General features: G+C 42.0%; 1 long non-coding RNA gene across 1 annotated transcript; it reads right to left on the bottom strand.

Annotated features, from left to right (window-relative positions):
• Positions 1-1,601: 1,601 nt before the first annotated feature.
• LOC109971945 (uncharacterized) lies at positions 1,602-3,164 on the bottom strand. Its single transcript, XR_002276618.1, has 3 exons — positions 3,126-3,164; positions 2,940-3,047; positions 1,602-1,613 (listed from the first exon to the last, which is right to left on the bottom strand). It is a non-coding gene; the product is annotated as an uncharacterized LOC109971945 (long non-coding RNA).
• Between the last annotated feature and the right edge of the window lie 13,696 nt (positions 3,165-16,860).

Consider the following 16,860-nt stretch of genomic DNA (forward strand, 5'->3'; position numbering starts at 1 on the left):
CGTGCATTCAACCAGCGATAGTCCACACATATCCTGAGGTCCCCATTCTTCTTCCACACAAGAACTAGTGGTGACGCCCACTCGCTGTTTGATTTGCGAATGATCTCGAGTTCCTCCATTTCTGAGAGCACTTCCCTGAGCTTATGGTATTGCCCGGGCGGGACACGGCGGTATGGGAGTCTGAAAGGTCGAGTGTCAGATAGATGGATCTGGTGGACAAAGTCCTTTGCTGATCCACAGTCGAGCTTGGTTTTTGAGAAGACATCTTTGTACTTTTGGATAAGCTGCAGAAGCTGATCTTTCCAGTAATGTGACACCTCGCAAGAGTCAATGTCAAGACTTTCAAGTCCTAGCCTGGCTAAGGCGTCTTGGTAACTTGACTGGAAAGGACTTTCAGTGTTGTTGGCTGGTTTGTTGCACACTGTCTGATTTTGCACCTGAAGCGAACTGACTGCACTTTTCTCAGAGACCTCGTCCAGATCTTCAACAGCAATGCAGGCTGACACATCTGCAATCTTTGTGTTGTGCCTCAAAGTGACAGGCTTGTTGGAGGTGTTTAATACTCTAACCGGGATCCATCTGTCACCGTTTATAGTTGTTACAGACCTGCAGACAATGACGTCGCCTTGGTGGATGTGAGCTTTTGTTGGTTCAACCATGACTGCACTACCTTCAGAGAGAGCCGAAGTTCCAGGCAGCTTGCTCCAAAGTAAATGTTCTTGCCTGGGCAGGAGAGTCACGGCCCTGGTCAGCTTGGCAGTCCCGATGACATCAGGGATACTATCACCCCTCCACCTGTTAATGCCAGACAACATGTTTAGAAACTGCATTATCTCAGGTGCTTCTGCTGACTCGGGTTTACTCAAGACCTTCCAAAACTGTGTGGACTGTTTGAACTGCTTGAGGAGGTGCTTTATCACATTTGTCCCCAGGATCATCTGATCCTTTTGACCCGGAACTACTAAGGCAGGAACCCTGAAGGTGTAACCATACACTTCCATCTTCAAGTCATACATGCATTTGGGCTTAACTTTGACTCCACCGCAGCCAACAAGCACAATGTCAGGACAAGTATCATTGGGTTCAGCTGCTGATCCAATGATGGTCAGCATTTGCTCAGCTTCCTCACTGATAGTGCATGCCATTGAGCCAGTGTCAAGCAAGGCAGTAAGTGAGACTACATCTTCCACCTGCGCATTAACATAGAATAAGCTATCAGCTTTGTCAAGCCTGGCTATGTTTTGGACCAACACAGCAACATCAGATGGGACTGACTTTATGCATTCTGCATAGATGGACTGTGCATCATTGTTATGAATGAGGGTTTCATGTCTATCACTCACACTGTCCCCTCCCTCATGTGAGTGAATTAGTTTTCCTGATGAGCTGGGGTATTGTCTCGCTGGGTGGTAAGAGGTTTAGGACAGTCTTTTCTCTGATGCCCAACTTCTAAGCAGCCCAGACATCTTTTCTCCCTCATACAGTGTGTCCGCGTTGAGTGCGAACTATGCCCACACACTCTGCATGGGGCTACGCGACCAAATGACAAGGGCTCTGGCCTGGCGCTAGCAACAGCAGACTGGTTTGTATGTTCCAACACTCTCTCCAACATGCTAAGCACTCGCTCTAATGTACTCAACTCTGCAACAGCTGTTTCACTTGGCTTAGTTAAGCTAGTTAGCTTGGCTGAGTTCACACTGGTGTAGTCTACATTACTTTCAGATGGCTCACTAGTTGTCACAGCGGTTGCCATCTGGAGGGCATGTGCTTTAGCTATGTTTGTGGTTGATTTTTCAGCATGGTGCTCTCTTTGATGTTCATCAATTGCCTCCTGCACTTCAATTAGGGACCACCTGCCTATGGGTTTACACTTGAATACACAAGCGAGGTTGGAATCTGGACAGTTTCTAATAAACATCATGGCTATTTCTGAGTCCATGTTGTCCATCTTGCCACCTTGGCGCTTTAAGTGCTGGTCAGCTGCCTCAGCTGCTGTGTTTAGCCTGACCCAATAGTCTACAGGTGTTTATTTGGCTGTAGGCTGAGTAGCAAAGAAATCAGCCACTGGTAAACAGGAACCAGGTGTCTCACTAAAGTAGCGTCTCAGGATGCAGTATATTGTCTCTGTGGTTATGACAATGTTGGCTGATACACTGCTCTTCAGCCCGACTTTGACAATGCTCTTGGCCCTACCAAGGAGGTGACTTAAGACTTCATCTACTTGTTCATTAGCTGATAGTTCTCTTTTATGCAAATACACTTCCACCATATCAATCCACTCTTGAATGGAGTATTTGTCTGTTCCGTCCCCACGATACATGGGAGGGTCCTTGATGTCAGGTCTGACTATCAGGCTCACTTTAGAGAGATCAGCAGTTGCATTTAATGTCTCAGCCTTAGATGGGTTAGCAGAGGGAGGTTGTTGTGAAATGGGTGCAGTCTGGCAGGCTAGAAGGCGGCCAGCTATGGACTCACCTATTTGACTCCCTAATTCACCAATAAGTTCACGTAACTGCTGTGTGGCATTCTCATTGGAACTAGTTGGTGTGGAGTACAAGGGTTCGTGTCTGTCATTAACACTGTCTGACCCAAACAGCCTTCTAGGGAAAGGCCCTGGTGTTTCACTCACAGATGTTTTTGCAAAACTAAACAACCCTCGCCCCCTCCCAATAGCAGGTGTATCCACAAAATAAAACCAAATGAAGCTGAATACAAAATGTGGTTTAGAAATCATAGACAAATATCTGTCTTATTATTCTTATATAGGAGCTACGTGATTCACAGTCTTATGTCTACTAGGAATAATTTGTCAAAATGGCGACCAAACTAGGAGCAAACTGGAACCATTGGCCCACCAACTTGAACTGCGGGCGTCACAAGCTCACAGCAGAACCTTGGTGATCAGCAGTGGCTGACCAAAAGGATCCGGGTCATGGCACCAGTGTAGCCGGTCTCATCTCTACGCGGCCATCAAGTTAAATCTCTGCGTTGTGTCTTTAGTGACGAATCATAGACAGGGGTTTGTCATCCACAGGAGAGTTTATTCTCTCTCCTCAGCTTTCCACAGTAACTGAGTGTGTGCTAAATATATCAAAATAATAATGCAAATAAAACACTCTTATTACCTGTGTGAAACACAACTAAATCAGTACATCCACCTGTCAGGTCTTTCTATTCACATCTGAAGGGCAGAAAAAGGCAACAACAGACTCCACGCGAGACCTTCAACGTGCTTCAACCTAGCTGAAACATTGCAACTATGGCTAGTTAGCACGTTAATAAAGTTGTGTACTTCACACAGGAAAGAACAATTTTCACACCGTTAGCAACTATGCAACAGAAAACAGTGGCTTATATCTCTGTGCCATAACAATCTGAACGGTAAAGTGCATTTTTTTTATGGAAATAAAACACTTAAAATTACAGGAGCAGAGTATACAGCTCACCTCTCCTCAGCTTTCCACAGTAACTGAGGAGGACCGTGACGAAGCAGGAAACAAAATAACGGGGCAATGGCCTTCAAAATAAAAGCTCCTGACCAACAAAACCATTCAAGGCAACACATCTATGCAAAAATATTGAACAATATGACATGAAACAAAGAACTGAATGCATTACATGGAGATCTCAACAATAGAAGTGGGCATTAACCCACCAAAATAAAATAATATGCACTGTAAGGTTTTGAGAATGTTCATCTGCTACATAGGCACAAGGGCCTACAAACAAGCAGCAACTGAAGGCCGCTGCAGTAACGGACTGGCAAAGCATCTCAAAGGAGGAAACTCAGAATCTGTCACATCCAGACTTCAGGCATTGACTGCAAAGGATCTGCATCCTTAAACATAACTAAAAAAGGTCATTTCTGAAAAAATTACACGCGACAGCTGATACGCTGTGGAAAAGATGCTGAGCGCTGAGAGATGTTGCTGATTGTTGAAATGTTAGTGCATTTAAAGCTATACGAGGGGCACCAAACCAAAACAACACTGATTGAAAAAAGTACAAAAGAAAAAGAATGCACAAGTAGAAAAAAGTTAGAAAAGATAAAATAAAAAAATAAAGGTATGAGGGAAGGAAGGAAAGGAAACAGCAGCATGGAAGGATGTAAGGAAAGAAAGGAGAAAGGAATGAAAGAAAGGTAAGAAGGGGTGAAGAGCAGAGGACAAAAATTAAAGAAACAACATGACGGAAGAATGGGAGGAATAAAGGAAATAAGGATGAAAGAAAGGAGGAATAAAACATTCTACCAAGAAGGTCGATCTATCTGTTCTTAGTGTTAGAAGTATTAGTAGCATTTGAAAGTAGCAGTACTGTAAGCAATACTAATAATGAGAGTACAGATTCCGTAACATTCTAGAATAGATTAGATTAGATTCAACTGTATTGTCATTACAAATGCACAAGTACAAGGCAACAAAATACAGTTTAGCATCTAACCAGAAGTGTAATGACAGCAGTGCAGAGTGCACAGTATGTACCGTCAGAACTGATTTACCGATAGATATGTACAATTGATATTTACAGTAAGATATGTAGGGTAATGTACAATATACAACACACTTTATGGATTTAAATTACAAGTAATGGATAAAGTGCACTAAGCTTATAAAACACTAGTGCAATGGGATGAAATGGAATGAATTATTGCAGAATATAAGTTCAATGGATGTAAATAGTGCAAAGATAAATATACAGTATCTGCATATGAACAGTGTGCAAATGAATAAAAGAGCAGTATTCTGTGAGTAGAGTATGTGCAAATTAACAGATCACTTCAGTGTTACAGGTAACAGAAGTGTATTGCATTAGTCCCAGGAGGAGAGATGAGAAGGGGTGAGGTCAAACAGTTTGTGAGCAGGGTGAGAAGAGTTCTTGAGAATGCTGCGAGCATGTTGGAGACAGCGTTCCCTGTGGACACCCTTGATGGCTGGAAGTGGAATCCCTGTGATATGTTGGGCAGTTTTCACCACCTGCTGCAACGCCTTGCAGTAGGAGACAGAGTTTCCATATCAGACTGTGATATAGCTGGTCAGGATGCTGTCGATGGCATAGCGGTAGAAGTTCACCAAGATGGCTGAAGACAGGTAGTTCTTCATTGTCCTCAGGAAGAAGAGGCGCTGGAGAGCCTTCTTAATCAGGCTGCAGGTGTTGGTGGTCCAGGACAGATCCTCTGAGACCATGTCCATGCTGTACATGCCCTACAGTATCCTGGTGTTTAAGAGCTGCCTGAGCCTGGAACACTGCCTCCTTCAGGTTCCACTTCCTCCCTGCTGAGACTGTTGATGCTGTGTTCTGCACTTATACATACCTGGATTCTGACAAAGTTATCCCCAGTCTAGCGCTAGTGCATTTAAACTCTTCTGTTCAACTGGTTTTAGGGGGCTCCATAATCCCATTTCTATGCAGGGCCACACTGCTGAGGCAGCACAGAGCTCCCAGGCACTTCCTAATGTACATGCTAAACATTCTTTCTAACTTCTCTACCTTAGACATTTGTACATCGTACACTGTCAGTGGCCATAACAATCCGGTCTGTGGTAGTGGGAACGGGGCAGGACCCAATAAAGATGTCTGGAGTCCGGAGAGTAGCTTCAAAGAATTCTTTATTTCATGCAGCATGGAGAGAAGTCATACACAGCTTTTCAGTCGCGCAGAGTTCTCTGAGTGACTGGTAAAGGGGCAGTCCCTTTATACCAAAGTGATACAATACACATCTATAAAACTCATACCGTTGTCTCACATCTAACAACTCGCATACCTTCTCCAGCTGCCTTTGCAACATCAAAAGCACAGCGAGACCTTGACACTTGGTGAGATCTCCACCCTCCCTTGTCTCAATACACATTCATGGGTGCTGGACATAAATCTTGCTTGCAATACTCAAACTATGCACACTTAAGCTGTTCAAAATTTATTAAAGCTGACTGATAAGCAGTGCAAGAATGATTACAGGTCTACGGACCACTGGATTTACAAGCTTCACATTGTGTCCTTTTAAAAAAACAGAATCATCAGTTTCTGTGTTGTAAGATTTGAGTCTTATAGACTCTAGTTACTTTATCAGCTTTAGTTACTACTCATACCTGTAGTTCCTTTTAGTTACCTTTCACAACTTTATCTTACTTGTTTATGCTCACTACAGCTGCATTGATGACCGTCCAGAACCACCGAGCTTTGGTTATTTTAATGCACCCGTTTTCCTTGCTTATATATCTTACAGCAGGCAGTGGAGGATCGGCCCAGATAGAATGGTGCCGGTACGGGAAAGCTGCTACAGGGGTAGCATAGCTGAATGCTGTGGTAGTGGCTTGAGCTAGTAAAACAGCAGAGGTGTAGCCCAGGAGACTGGAGACAGGCTGGGGACTACATGGGGAGAGGCACAGAAGATCAATATGCGGATAATGTGAAACGGTCTCACGTAGATCAGAAGATGGTTGTCTTGGTGTACAGTGACCTGTAGCAATGTCCAGAGGAGAGGAGTTCAAAGAGCTTGTGTCCAGGGTGTAAGTGGTCTGCAGAAATCCTCTCTGCCTTCCTTCTGACCCATGAGGTGTACAGGTCCTCCATGGAGGGCAGGCTGGCAGCAGTGATTTTCTCTGCAGTCCTGACTGTCCGCTGGAATCTGTTCCTGTCCTGTCTTGTTGCCGAACCAAACTAGACAGAGATGGAAGTGCAGAGAACAGACTCGATAATTCCACTATAGAACTGGATCAGCAGCTCTGGAGGCAGGTTGAACTTCCTGAGCTGCTGCAGGAAGTGCATCCTCTGCTGCACCTTTTTAATGACGGCACTGATGTTGGTTGTCCACTTCAACTCCTGAGAGACTGTGGAGCCCAGGAACTTGAAGGACTCCACGACTGAAATAGTGCAGCTGAGTATAGTGAGTGGAGATAGGGTGGGGGAGTTCCTCTTAAAATCCACTATCATTTCCACAGTTTTCAAGGTGTTCAGCTTCAGGTTATTACAACCACACCGCAGGGCCAGCTGTTCAACTTCCCATCTTTAGGCTGATTTGTCACCGTCTTGAATGAGACTGTTGTGTCGTCTGCAAACTTCGGGATTTTTACAGAAGGGTCTCCTGAGGTGCAGTCACTGGTATAGAGGGAGAACAACAGCAAGGAGAGCACACATCCTTGAGGGGCACCTGTTCTGAAAGACTGTCTGAGAGACCGGGTGCTGGATGTGGATTTCCCCAACCTCACCTGCTGCTTCCTGTCTTTCAGAAAACTGGCGATCCACTGACAGGTGGGGGCAGGCACAGTGAGCTGGTTTAGTTTGGAGCAGAGGATGTCTGGGATGATGGTGTTATATTCTGAACTGAAGTCCACAAAGAGGATCCGAACATAGGTCCCTGGAGAATCTAGACTTTGCAGGAGGTAATGCAGTGCCATGTTGACTGCATCATCCTCTGACCTGCTATGCTGCTGATTGCTGTGAACCAGCGCTGTTTCACCATGAATGAAGATTAACCTATAACAATCTCATTCAGTTAGGACTCTTAATTGTCTTGCATGTCCAGGTGATGGAGACAAACATGACAAAGCTGGTTTGCAAACAGGAGAATCACTCCTTGTTAAAAGCAGCAATCAGCTACACACTTTAACTTTTAACACAGTGGAGTGACATTTGGAAAAGCTCAGGTTTGGACAGGACAAACAACTAAAACAAGAGTAAACTCAACATTTCCAAAAGTAACTGGATTAATTCAGATGTAGTGTTAGACAGAGCAGAGGGCGGTGGTACACAAGAGGAACAAATTGGGTTGGTTCAGAACACGAGGGAGGTTCATGTCCACCAGAGAGAGAGGAGGGAAAGGAGATAAAGGAAGTGTCAGCCTGAGCTGTGGTTGCAAAGCATCCAAACTCTGCAGCTCTGATGATGGATGAAGCTGAACTCTGCTTCCCACAACTCCTGAACACCTCATGCAAGATGCCACCACCTCCTCGCTCTGAGGATGTGCTGGTTTACACCCTGCTGTTCTTCATCTCTCTGCTCACCTCCACCCTCAACCTGCTGGTCATCATCTCCATCTCCCACTACAGGCACTGATGAACCTCTGCATTATTTACTGTCAACATTCACCGCTATCATGTGAAATCATGTTCAGAATTCACTTCAAAGCTTGCGTTGTGTTTGGCCTAAAAACAGGTAGTGGATGTGTATGTCAAAGAGCTGTAGTAGGTGAGTATGTCAGAATTTCCCACAGTCTTTGTGTAACCTGATTTGTGCACAAATTGTTTCACATTCTCAGTTTTCTTCTACAAGTCTTTTCTGTGTCAGCAAACCTCAGTTCCTCTCATTTTCTCAGGCTCACAGAGGCTGAAATCACAGGCTTTGAAATGCTGAGTCCCTGCTGATGACACTGAAATGTGGCCTGGCTCTGGTTGCACAAAGACTGTGAGACAAAAGAGCTTTGGTGATGGATTCAAGGCTGTGTGAAACATTTAAGTCAAAAGGATGAACTGTGTCTGTTTTTACAGCTGAAATCAGGTCCAGCATTTGTTTCTGAAACCTGAAGGTGTAACGTCAGGGCCCCACACAGTGTGGGAGCTTTGACTTTCACACACTTTCTTCTTAGATGTTCACCTTTCTCTCCCATGTGTTTTAGTGTAACCTCACGCGGTTTATTTTTACACTTTGATAACTACAGAGCTCTTCTACACATCTGCAGACTTTCATTTCTCCTGCACAGGTTTTCTACAGGTTAGCAGAGACTGGTACAGCCACAGGCTTTAAATGTCTTTCTGAACATCATTCCACAGTCTCACAGCCTGATCTGAGCCCAGAGCAGTGGCTTCAGCTTGACTTTTATTTTGATCCACTGAGGTGTTGGGTTATTCTTTGTGCTGTTGTTGCACAGCAGCTGCTGTTTATGACCATAATGTCGATGATACACAGGGATGGTGTCCTCTTCTTGCAGGCAGCTCCACTCGCCCACAAACCTCCTCCTCCTCTCTCTGGCAGTCTCAGACTTCATCATGGGTTTACTGGTGATGCCGGTTGAAATCCTCATGATGTGGACCTGCTGGGTCCTGGGTGACCTTTTGTGTGGTCTGTATTACTTCCTCCCCTTTACCCTTGTCTCTGTTTCTGTAGGAAACATGGTACTCATATCAGTGGACCGCTATGTGGCTATTTGTGACCCCATGCATTACCCAACCAGAGTCACCATTACAACTGTGTCCATCAGTGTTTGTCTCTGTTGGATCTGTTCTGTTCTCTACAGTGTTTTCCTTTTGCACACTAACCTGGAACCACCAGGCAGGTATAATTCCTGTTACGGGGAGTGTATCATGAACATTACAGGGACAGATGTGGACCTTTTTGTCTCCTTTATTATTCCTGTTACTGTCATGGTAGTTTTGTATATGAGAGTGTTTGTGGTGGCGGTGTCTCAGGCTCGTGCCATGCGCTCTCATGTTGCAACCGTTAAACTCCAGCGTTCAGGGACTGTAATGACAAAGAAATCTGAGCTGAAAGCAGCTGGTACTCTAGGTGTTGTTGTAGCTGTGTTTTTACTTTGCTATTGTCCATATTATGGCCTCTGTCAGACAGGAAGTAACTTGTTGGTTGGTTCTGTACTTGAGTCCTTTATGAGCTTTGTGATGTTTTCTAACTCAGGTCTGAACCCTTTGCTCTATGCCTTGTTCTACCCCTGGTTTAGAAAAAGTTTTAAAAACATTATGACTCTTCAGATACTGCAGCCTGGCTCCTGTGACACCAACATACTGTAGAGAGTCTGTGCAGTAATTAAAATGAGATATTTTCCTCTTTGATAATTATCTTTTACTAAACAAAGCTTTGTATCAGTAACAACAAAAAAATTGCATTTTTAGGAGAAAAGGAGTGTGAGCAGCCTCAGATGTATAACACTTCAATATCCAAAGTAGAACCTAATTATTAAAATGTACACTCCATTGGTTACCAACCTACTAAAGCTTTACATACAGGTTGAACAGTTAAGTTCCAAAAGTCAGGAGGAGTTTCAGGTTTAAGCATAAGCATAAATGTCTTTGCCAAGTATTATCAAGAATACAAGAATTTTGACTCCAGTGCAATGGCCCCCGATGTGCACAACAACATAAAAACAGAATAAAACCAAAAGTACAATCAAAACAAACAGAGGACAAAAATGTACACACATATATACAAGTTAAAAGAGCTACTAAAGGTTACATTATTATGTTGTTGCATAGTATTGTGTCCTGTCATACATACCCTTAAACATAGACTAACTGTTCATCAGAGTGATGGCCTGGGGGAAAAACTGTCTCTGTGTCTAGTTGTCTTGGTGTACAGTGACCTGTAGTGCCATCCAGAAGGGAGGTGTTCAAACAGACCATGTCCAGGATGTGATTTGTCTACAGAAATCATTTCTCTCTTCCTTCTGAGCTGTTTGAAGGCCACGATATGCTAACCCATGGACATAGGAACATAACTTAACTTCTCACACTAAAGTAGCATATTTGAAACATATGAAAGGTCCAAACACTGCTTCAGGGTTTTTGGTGAAGATATTCACTAGTAATTAACTATCATGAACCTATGAACAGATATCCCTGCAGACTTCCCTCTTACATGTCATTAATTCAAGATAACACCCCAAATCCTCCCGAACAATTACAATCCAACCTACAATTATAGGAAGCTACCTCCTTATACCTTCAGGTGTCACTCTACTGAGAGGTTTTAGGAACCAGTGTACTCTGGCTCTTTGTATTATCTTCCTACTTGTATTATACAGCGGGTAAAATAAGTATTGAACATGTCACCATTTTTCTAAGAAAATATATTTCCAAAGGTGCTGCTGACATGAAATTTTCATCAGATGTTGGTAACAACCCAAGTAATCCATACATACAAAGAAAACAAAACAAATAAGTTCAGAATTTTAGTTATGTGTAATAAAATGGAATGGCACAGGGGAAAAGTATTGAAAGCGCTTAATGAAATTCATTTAAAAGGGTTCTTGTCACATAGGCTTTGTCCTTTCATCCAACCAGATGATATAATTTTCAACAATTACTTTTTTTGGCATGCACAGTCTTGTTTTTCAGAGCTATTGCATATCTTTTACCATCAAGATTCAGTACACTGCCCGTAACCAACTTCCCCCTACTGTGATTCAGGTATCATCATTAACATGAACAAATTGGAATCTTTCTGATCAATAAGATTTGAACCAACTTAGTGCAGTTCCTTTAATCCCAATAACACATTCAAGTCTCGGTAGTAAGATATTGTGAATTAGTGATGTCAAAAGCAGCACTGAGATCTAAGAGGATAAGTATAGAAACGAGTCCTTTGTCTGAGGCTAGGAGAAGATTGTTGGTGACTTTCACCAGTGCAATTTCGGATGGACTAAATCTTGACTGAAAATCCTCAAACAAATTATTTTTGTGCAGGTGGTCACATAACTGCTTTGCAAAAGCTTTTCCAATGATTTTAGATATAAACAGGAGATTGGATATCAGTCTATAATTACAGTGCCTTGCGAAAGTATTCGGCCCCCTTGAACTTTGCGACCTTTTACCACATTTCAGGCTTCAAACATAAAGATATAAAACTGTAATTTTTTGTGAAGAATCAACAACAAGTGGGACACAATCATGAAGTGGAACGAAATTTATTGGATATTTCAAACTTTTTTAACAAATAAAAAACTGAAAAATTGGGCGTGCAAAATTATTCAGCCCCCTTAAGTTAATACTTTGTAGCGCCACCTTTTGCTGCGATTACAGCTGTAAGTCACTTGGGGTATGTCTCTATCAGTTTTGCACATCGAGAGACGGAAATTTTTGCCCATTCCTCCTTGCAAAACAGCTCGAGCTCAGTGAGGTTGGATAGAGAGCGTTTGTGAACAGCAGTTTTCAGTTCTTTCCACAGATTCTCCATTGGATTCAGGTCTGGACTTTGACTTGGCCATTCTGGATATGTTTATTTGTGAACCATTCCATTGTAGATTTTGCTTTATGTTTTGGATCATTGTCTTGTTGGAAGACAAATCTCCGTCCCAGTCTCAGGTCTTGTGCAGACTCCATCAGGTTTCCTTCCAGAATGGTCCTGTATTTGGCTCCATCCATCTTCCCATCAATTTTAACCATCTTCCCTGCCCCTGCTGAAGAAAAGCAGCCCCAAACCATGATGCTGCCACCACCATGTTTGACAGTGGGGATGGTGTGTTCAGGGTGATGAGCTGTGTTGCTTTTACGCCAAACATAACGTTTTGCATTGTTGCCAAAAAGTTCGATTTTGGTTTCATCTGACCAGAGCACCTTCTTCCACATGTTTGGTGTGACTGGGACGGAGATTTGTCTTCCAACAAGACAATGATTCAAAACATAAAGCAAAATCTACAATGGAATGGTTCACAAATACACATATCCAGGTGTTAGAATGGCCAAGTCAAAGTCCAGACCTGAATCCAATTGAGAATCTGTGGAAAGAACTGAAAACTGCTGTTCACAAACGCTCTCTATCCAACCTCACTGAGCTCGAGCTGTTTTGCAAGGAGGAATGGGCAAAAATTTCAGTCTCTTGATGTGCAAAACTGATAGAGACATACCCCAAGTGACTTACAGCTGTAATCGCAGCAAAAGGTGGCGCTACAAAGTATTAACTTAAGGGGGCTGAATAATTTTGCATGCCCAATTTTTCAGTTTTTTATTTGTTAAAAAAGTTTGAAATATCCAATAAATTTCGTTCCACTTCATGATTGTGTCCCACTTGTTGTTGATTCTTCACAAAAAATTACAGTTTTATATCTTTATGTTTGGAGCCTGAAATGTGGCAAAAGGTCGCAAAGTTCAAGGGGGCCGAATACTTTCGCAAGGCACTGTAGCTAGGACACCTGGGTCAAGAGTAGGCTTTTTGATTACAGGTTTGAATGACACTTTGGACTCAAGGTCCAAGTTCAAAAACTAAAAAACTATAAAAAACAGTTAAAAAGGAAAGAAGAGGAAACAACAATAAAAAGAAAAACCGAATACAAGACATCAACCACAAACTACTATCCCTTTAAAAGGCAGGCATTCCAGTGTTTCCAGAGAGTTGAAGTAAATCGCATGTCACTGTATGCAACAATAATCAATAAAATCATATTATTTTCAGAACAATTCAAGTGACAAATAAATTTATACATCAAGTTTCTTAAGACAGCGGAAAATGTACTGGATTCAAGATGACACAAACAATTCACTAGCACTTGTCCATCTAGGCCTTTTCAATAATAGCCTTAGGGCATCATTGTAAGCTACTGACAGTTTCCGAAGATGGCCCTTTTTATAATTAGACCACAGATGGGCAGTGTACAAGGAAGTACAGTAAGCTTTAAACAAAGCCAATTTTACTCCAACCGAGCATGAACCAAATTTCCATGCCAATACATTAGCTTGTACATACAACATACGGCACTGGCGATATATATATCCCCATCATCGGACAATCGTTTATGACATGACCCAAATACTTAACTTTATTACACACAGTTAAAATATTACCAGATAACTTAAAGGAAGGAAATACGAGAGACCTGTCCTCGTTTGTGTGGCATATCATAATACCACTTTTAACAGCATTATACTTAACATATCGTGACATTCCCCAAACACTGAACACACGTTCAAGAGCTGCTGAAGACCTGCTGAACTGGGACTAAAAATCACAAGGTTGTCTGCATACATTAAATGATTCACTACTATACCACCGACCATACATCCCATTCTGCACGTATTTAACTCTTTAGAGAGATCATTTATGTAAAAGTTGAACAAGATTGGGAGAGCAGACTACTTTGTCTTAACCCATTACAGGTCTGAAAGGGTGCAGGTATACAATTATCCGATCTAACAAACATAGTCTAGTGGACATACCAATATGACAAGCATCTCACTATATATTTAGGCACTCGGGCATTACACATAAAAGCCTTACAGGCACCTAAAAAGCCCATAAATACAGTAGAGTTTTTACCTTTATATTTACTGACTAATTCCTTTAGGGCAAATATACACATATCAGTGCCATGGTTAATTTTAAACCCAAAGTGATTTGCAGTGGAGCTAATGAGATTGTAAAACCTACTCAAAAGAAGTTCTTTATCAACATTTGAAAGAATATTAGCGAGTGCAATAGGTCTATAATTATCTGAGCTGCGCACCTTCCCTGCTTTATCCTTCACCATAGGAACTAAAAGTACTGACATCAAAGAGTCAGGCATAAACCCATGCATAACAGAGGCAGTAAAGCATATGGCTAGAAAAGGGGACAACTTGAAACTAGCATACCTAAGATGTTCAGCATAAATGCGATCCAGCCCAGTAGACTTATTTTCAGACAAATTACTTATTGCTTGGGAAACTTCATAGGTTTTAAAGGATTCAACAAAATCAACCCCACTTACCGAAAAAGTTTCACTAGGGATACAGTTATATAATTCGCAATAGTGATGCTGCCAAAACTCAACTATCTTGTCAGCATCAGAAATTCCATCAATAGTATAGGGTAAGGAGAATCTACTGTTATTAATATATTTGACATCTTTCCAAAATGATGTCATTTTGTTCCTTAGGAGTTTTTTCGCTATAGAGTCGGACCTCGACTTATGTTCATTTTTCTTGATGAATCGTATAGCACATTTATATTTTGCACTTGCATGCTTTTTAAACTCAAATATAGGCCCATATCTGGGTTTACCGGCAAGAGCCCAGGAAGTGGTGGCATCGTGGGCTTTAGCCTTAAATTCGGCCACATAGGAGGCATAATTTTGCGCTTCACTTTACTTTTGTGATAAGGCAAACTTGCTTCCAACGGCGCCCGGATAATATTAGAATGCATAAAAGAAATATCTGCCTTGTGATTAACATCTGTGCAATTAGGATCTCTACACATACAGTAACTGCCTCTCTAGGTAACGGGACATCACGTAACAGCTTGTCAGTGAGATTACAAAAGCAGCCAAGATCCACAGGGGAAAGAATGGACCGGTCAAAACCTTCATGTTTATGGTTAGACTGAGTTAAAATAGGTATAAAATCAAGTCTCATGGTCATCTTTACAGGAATATGATCAGAAAAGGACATATTATATAAAATGTCTATATCTGCCAAAGCAGCATGTGCATCAGCAGTAGAATTACAGTGGTCGAGCCACAATGTTGTATGCCAGGCCTCACTAATATATGTATAGCTCTGACTAGGCAGGAACTCACTACTAGACAAAATCAAATTATTGTTGGCACAAAAGTGCAGCATGTGCTTTGCAAAAACAGAATTCTTATCTAATATATTTGCATTCAAATCACCCACAATATATACGCTCGTAAACCCGTCGCTATGTATAAAAGAACTAATAAAAGCAAGCTTATTCAAATACTCCTCTTAATTTTGGTTGCATTCATAAGGGACATACACATTTAAAAACACAAGTTCCTTATTTTCCAGTGTCAGGTGTATTGCAATACGCCAGTCCACATCAAGCCTGACCACACTAATCACTGAGTCCAACCTCTTAGACCACAAGATAGCCACACCACCAGGAATTCGTCCACGCTTAATACCAAGCCCAAAGTCAATAGTAGACTCTCCAGGACCAAGGAAATTATCATCCAGGGAGTTGAGTCCACATAGATCCTGCTTGGCAAGAAAGGTCTCTTGTCAACATAGAATGTCACATTGTTCCAGCAGCTCTTCAACGACAGTGTGGCAACATTTATCCTCCACGTTATGATCTAAACGTAAACCACGACAATTATATGAAATTACTTCCATAATAATACCTGTTCCATAACAATTACTAACTAGAGCTAGCATCAGCTCCAGGAGAGGGCATTGCTCGGGTAGAATGAGCAACGTGAACACCACCAGCAAATTTACGTGGCTCAAAATAACGCCTCACAAAAGTACCCTCGGGCCATAGCTCTGGATTATACATGTCATCTACTTCGTTATGTTCAGCAGAAACTTTAAAAGAGGCAAACCTGGTGTTTCCTGTAACAATTTTATGACACTAACGTCATGACTGAGTTTTTCTTTCAAATAAACACATAAGAATTCAGCTTCCAAATCTGGTGAAAATTTTGTTCTGAAGACACTGCAACCGTAAAATCCAAAGGAACATAACCTGTTAATAGAGAAAGGTTAATCAGATCTAATATGGATGTGTTGATTAGGGGCAAGACGTCTTTGAGCAGCCTGGTCGGGATGGGGTCAGAGACATGTTGATGATTTAGATGAAGCAATTGTTGAGGTAAACTCAGAGAGATCAATTGGAGAGAAGCATCCAAAGTATAAATAAGGTCTTACACATGTTTCTAAAGCTGATGTACCTGATGACACACCTGTGAGAGTTGTGTGAATGATCTGATAAATTTTTTCTCTAATAGTTGTGATTTTATTTGTAAAGAAACTCATGAAGTCATTGCTGCTGAGATCTAAGGGAATGTTAAGCTCAACAGCACTGTGGCTCTTTGTCAGCCTGGCTACAGTGCTGAAAAGAAACCTGGTGTTGTTTTTATTGTCCTCTATCAGTGATGAATAAATTGCGGTTCTGTCACTATGACTGGCTTTTTTATATGTTATTAAACTATCTTTCCAGGATATGAAGAACTCTTCTGACTTAGTGGAGCGCCACCACCTTTCCATTTTTCGTGATGCCTGCTTTAGGGAGTGGAGCTGCGAGCTGTACCACGGGGCTAGCCTCCTCTGTTTCACTGCCTTCTTTTTCAGAGGGGCAATAGTATCAAGTGTATTACGCAGGAAGGCTGCAGTACTATCAACAAGATTACTGACTTGTGTGGGAGTAAAGTTAAGGGGGCTTCCCTCCACTGTGTTGGCAAATGGCACTGAAGTAAATAATGAT

Source organism: Monopterus albus, unplaced genomic scaffold (genome assembly GCF_001952655.1).
Source record: "Monopterus albus unplaced genomic scaffold, M_albus_1.0 scaffold239.1, whole genome shotgun sequence".
Taxonomy (NCBI): Eukaryota; Metazoa; Chordata; class Actinopteri; order Synbranchiformes; family Synbranchidae; genus Monopterus; species Monopterus albus.